The sequence below is a fragment of the Schistocerca americana genome, chromosome 1 (genome assembly GCF_021461395.2).
Source record: "Schistocerca americana isolate TAMUIC-IGC-003095 chromosome 1, iqSchAmer2.1, whole genome shotgun sequence".
Taxonomy (NCBI): Eukaryota; Metazoa; Arthropoda; class Insecta; order Orthoptera; family Acrididae; genus Schistocerca; species Schistocerca americana.
Window position 1 is genome coordinate 441,739,961 of NC_060119.1, and position 6,147 is coordinate 441,746,107.

The following is a 6,147-nucleotide window of genomic DNA, read 5'->3' on the forward strand; positions in this document are numbered from 1 at the left end:
GGAAGGAGAGGGGAAGACGAGAGGAAGTGGGTTTTAAGGGAGAGGGTAAGGAGTCATTCCAATCCCGGGAGCGGAAAGACTTACCTTAGGGGGAAAAAAGGACAGGTATACACTCGCACACACGCACATATCCATCCACACATACAGACACAAGCAGACATATTTAAATATGTCTGCTTGTGTCTGTATGTGTGGATGGATATGTGCGTGTGTGCGAGTGTATACCTGTCCTTTTTTCCCCCTAAGGTAAGTCTTTCCGCTCCCGGGATTGGAATGACTCCTTACCCTCTCCCTTAAAACCCACTTCCTTTCGTCTTCCCCTCTCCTTCCCTCTTTCCTGATGAGGCAACAGTTTGTTGCGAAAGCTTGAATTTTGTGTGTATGTTTGTGTTTGTTTGTGTGTCTATCGACCTGCCAGCGCTTTCGTTCGGTAAGTCACCTCATCTTTGTTTTTATATATAAACTATCACATCATATTTATTTGTCCTGTGTGCATGTGTGTGCAAATGGTAAAGAACATTTCAAGATTTTTGGTAGCATTGTTAAACAATGAGTTGTCTTTGTATAGAAGTATAGATAATAACAATAAAAAATTGTTCAGATGATCTATGGAACACATAACTAATTAAATTTAGTATTGTGCTGATGTATCTTACACGCCAGAACTCTCTGAATGGACAGTGTAGACATTAATAATGGTCATAGACATTATGAATTCATTAAGGTGCAATTGAGTAACAAGCTAATAAGTCTGCGAGATAACTTATCAAAAACGTAGTTCAGCATTTCTTGCTGTTTGAAATTTTGTCTGCTACAAGATATTGGGAATTGATTATCTTGCTTACTTTGCCCCTTCTTTTACAATTCAAAGACCTAGGAATCCTTCCAGTCAGTTCCAAGTACAACTAGTCCTTGACATATTTCTTGTTGTCAGTAGTAATAATCAGTTACAGATTAAATGTAGTTTATTCAAACCAATGCAATGTTTCCCATTTAGTTTTTGCCTCATTGTCTGGGCTCAGAATGGTATTATGTAACTGGTGCACATATCATCAGCAGTCTTCTGCCAGACATGAAACAAGAAATTTTAGCTACATATAAAGTTTTAAGAAAATGAAATAGTCCCATCAGCCATTCCATCTACAGATTATCCATTTATGTAGTTTCTAGGATTGGCAATTCCTGTTAGCTACATGGCAAGTAGCAGTGCTAATTGATTCATGATTCTGTTCTTGGAGGATATATGTAAGTGTTACCATTTTACAAATATCAAATATTCAAACTAGCAGTAGAAGATAATTAGAAGTTAATATACAGAAATGAGAAAATATTAGCTATTTTCAAAGCAAAATCTCTCTTGCTAATTTAGTATGTCAAATGTATTTTAACAACAGCTTAATGATATGACTGTCGTTTTCCTTTGCTATTATCTACCTCAGTTTTTTACATTTTCATGAAGATTCTCCTTCATGTTACAGTCTATGGAGCACCATAAAGCAAATTAATTAATTTTATTCCTTTGACATTATTGTTCCTCTGGTGTTCCATTTCATAAAGACTATGTAATTTTGTGGCCAGTGAGTTGTGTAAATTCATGGAAGACAAGAGAAGTAATTGAACCTGTCCAGATACATAGCAATGTATGTTCTGTTGCTTATAGTTTATAGATGAAGACCACAGTTGCAGCTTCTGTATAAATTGATTCATTCCGCATCCCTGAAGGCACTTCTTCATGATATAATTTGTGGAATGCAATTAGTGAATAAATGAATGAATCAACATCATGATTATTAAATTTCATCCTTCCTTCTGTGAAACACATTGTCCCACAAATTGAATATGAGGAAACATGGCTGTCAGAAGCACCTATAAAGACAAGTATGCAAGCAATGAGCTTGGAGGACTGTGTGACAGAGCTAACATTTTCCATAAATTGTAATCAAATATTGAATGATGAATTACATTTCTGCAAGTAAAATTGCACTTACTGAGGTACAATTAGAGAAACAGGAATAATGACAGAACATACAAGAGTAAGTTTTTTATTTTGCAATGTTATGAAAGCTCTAGGTTAACATATCTGACAGCTATCTTGACCAAGAGTAGAATGGGTTGGTGTTGACTGTAGCAATGTCCTGTATCTGTTCCATGGTTGTTTCAGTTAGGATTTGGGGGTACATTACCAATAGCATGAGTCTGAAAAAATTGTTGAAGAACTGAGTGTCTGAGCCTCCTGCAGGAAACATACAATGGAGCAACTCCATCACATAAGGCAACATCTCTGTGATTGCTGCAGTTGGATAGGCATTAACATTTAGATTTTTTCAGGCACTCTCAATGAAACTTCCCAACTTTTCTTAAACAACAATAATCCAAAAAATATTAAACAGAAACTAGGTAAATGCAATGAGTCAATTGAAATTGAGTTCCCACATAATATCTGTGGCAGAGATATTGACACACTATAATTATTGGCTATCTGTTTCAAGGATTACTTCTGCACAGAGCAGCAAATATTTAACCTGCTAATAGACAACTTAGCACAGTCATATTGAATTTATTTTGGCAAGTACTGTTTAAACTATGTACAGACATTCTTATCAAATATTCATAGAGATTAAAAAAATGATTATACCTCTAAGAAGAGATAATCCTTCTGTTTATGACAGCATTTTTGACAGAGTATTAAAATCTAATGTTGACTTGATAGGAGTACTGTGTTTGTAATCAATTCATGAATCCAGGGATATATCCTGAGAGATTTCAATAAGCAGTGATGATATCTGTCTGTAATCTTCAATTATCCTTGACAGTGATAATCAACCCCTTACCCAGTATGCTGAAGTTCTTACTAGACTGTCACAAACACGCCAAAATCTGTCCCACAAACACATCTTCCATACCACATACACATAAGCCTCTAATCTTCCAAACGTGCTTAGAAATAAGCTGCAAAGGAGCAATCCCTTATTATCCCATATCACCCCACACTGGAACAGCTTAACCACTTCCTTCATCAGGGATCAGGTACCTACAATTGTGCCCATAAATGAGAAACATCCTTCCACTTCTCCTAAAGTGATTTATTTCTGCTACCCATCCAGTCTACGCAGCATGCTCAACCAGTCTTATGCCACACTTACTTCCAACCACTGCCACATGGGCCATATTCCAGTGGAACATCCAACTCCAAGACTTGTCCTGCACACCCAGCCAACATGTACTAATCCATTCCCACTGCAAGTTAACCCTGCCCTATCAGAAGCAGGATCATCTCTGAAAGTAGTCATGTCATACATCAACTCTGTTGTCGCCTTTTCACAGTCTTTTATCTAAGCATAACCATCAGCCAGATGCCCACCCAAATTAATACCCACTGATAGGCTGTGGCCAAATGCAGAATTGGCCACCCAGTGACAGAACATGCTACTGAGCACAACATGCCCAACTTTAATGGCTGCTTCACAGACAAGTCTCCTGGATCAGCCTGTCCCAATCCACCCATCCATCTGTCCCCACTCTTTCCCTGCCACAATATCAGCTTCTTTGAATTGTGCAGAGAGAAATAGTCCTTACAACACATCTTGCAATACATCCTTCAAGCCTCTTAATTCTCCTAGCCTCAGCTCCATTAGCTTCTGTCAGACACTCGCCTCTACCCATGGCCCCATACCATCCACATCATCCTATTAATGCTCATACACTCTCCCCTCTGTGCAATGTTATGACATTCCCCTTCCCCTTCCAACCCAGTCCTCTAATTCATCATGTGCAACATGCAGCTCTCCCATACCTTCGTCAGTGTGAACTCACCAGTGCGAGTGTGATTAGTTTTAACCTAGCTTCATCATCTCACAGATGTTTTTGTTGACTCATGCATAAACTGCTTATAGTTTCTGTTCCAAGTTTTCCTTGTTAAAATGTATGCTCTCAATACAGTTTGCTGACTTTAATTTTAACTGTTGGTATGCCAGTACTACACATAAAGCCTAATCAGACAATGTCGAAAAAAATTCTTTCAGTTGTTCTCCACAGCTTTGTTATGTTATATGAAACCTATTTTTATACCACCAAAACTTGTCATTGAATAATACATTATTCTGCTGCAACTAGTTTCAACATTGCATTATCATCATTGTCATCATCATTTTCATCCTGACAGACTTTTATGTTGACTTAGGCGTTTGTTGACAAAAAGAGTTCCTTAAGCAATAATGTGAAGGAGAGGAGCAAAAAATAAATAAGATTTTATGGAGATGATATACCAACAGTTCAAATTCATGTTAGAAAAATGTATCAGGAGCATATGTTTTAACAATAAATGACTAGAACAGAAGTTATGGCAGCTTATGCTCAAGTCAGTATAAAGATTCTGCCGTATGGTGAACAATGTTGAAACTAGTCACAACAAAATAAAATAATATTTAATAGCTGCTCTTGGTTGTATAAACACTGTGGAGCTCTATTTAAAAAAGATTTCATGTTTTGTAAAATTGAGCTCCAAAGGAGGACATTGTCTGAAAGTTTAGCAAGACTTTTGATTTTTTTACATGCCTGTTCACTTTTCAGTGCCTCACCAATATAATGAGGTTGTTACCTTTACTCTTTTCATTACAAGTATGCAAATAATTTAGCAACAAGGGGTAAACAGAAACTATTTAATGCAATTGCACAAGCATTTTTTTTTCAAATTAATGGAATTCCTGTTAATATTACTGTATCACAATTACTTTTATAAAGCTCAAATAGTTCACACCAATTAAATGATGTGAAAGCTTTTGGTAGATTGAAACTGTATGCTTGACTGGGACTTGAACCTGGAACCTTTGTCTTTCTCAGGCAAATGCTATACTGACTGAACTGTCCAGACATAACTTATGAACTGCTCCCACAGCTTTACTTCTGCCAGTACCTTTCTCCTAACTTTCCAAATTTCACATTTGTTCTCCTGCAAATACAGTAATATTGAAGAAAAATGGCATAGCCACAGCGTAGAGGATTGTTTCTGGAATGAATTTTCACTGTGCAGCAGAGTGCGCGCTATTTAGAAACTTAATGGAAGATTATCCCTTGTTTCATGACTATTAGTCCCACAAGGTATACAGGAGAAATTCTGTGAAATTTGGAAAGTAGGAGAGGGACAGTGGTGGAAGTAAAGCTGTTAAGGTCTGTCGTTGATCATGCCTGGATAGGTGTTGGTAGAGTATTTGCCCACAAAAGGCAAAGCTTCTGGTTTCGATTTCTGCTCTGACACAGAGGAGTTAGAACAGAACGTACCCCTAAAATGGGTGACAGGTTGCATAAAAATTAAATATTTTCATTTCATTAAAACATTAAGAAATTAAAATACAAGTCAAACAAGCTTATTGTATGTTTCAAAGATTTGCAGAGCTCTGAAAAGAAACATGTTCTGTGCCTGTGTGGCCAGAATGCAACCATAAGGATAGAGAAGGCATAGCATGGGCCATCTTTGGCTGTCTTTATATAGAGTCAGTCACAATATAGAGATCAAACTACTAAAGAACATTGACAAATTTGGCTGCCAACAGTCTAATGAGGCTGCAAAACTGTAACCACATATGAAATCACTGAGAAGTGTATAAAGTAATACTGTAGAATTGTCAGGTAAAGTTGTATGGTATAGCTAACACCACAGACATGTCATTATTCAGTTTCAGAGAAATCTCTGTTCATCCCAGGTTGTACCTAGGATTTAAACAATCTACAGTCAAAGAGCGTCTTTTTTCAGTTAGCAATTAACCAATTTGGTGGCAGTGAAATCTAGAGGGCACATGCCACCATTTTCACACATCACTTCAGATACTATTCCAGAAAATCTGCCTTGTTAAAGGAGCAGATCTGTCACAGGATAGCTCCTTTAGCCATCAGTGAGAACTGCTAACCAATTCTCAAACCATCAAGTCAAGTGAGCAAGTGAATGAGTGTGAACTCAATGTTTGAGTTGTCCAGACTTAGCAGTCGACAAGCCCAGGTTACTCTAGATTCTTAGACTAATTCTGTGAAACTCATACTTCAGTACTTATGTTAGCAAGATAATTGTCATTGTATTTGATGAATTGCTGTCAAGGATTCTTAAGTATTATCTCTACAACACTCCATACTGTCAGTGTATGGTCGTTCCCTTCA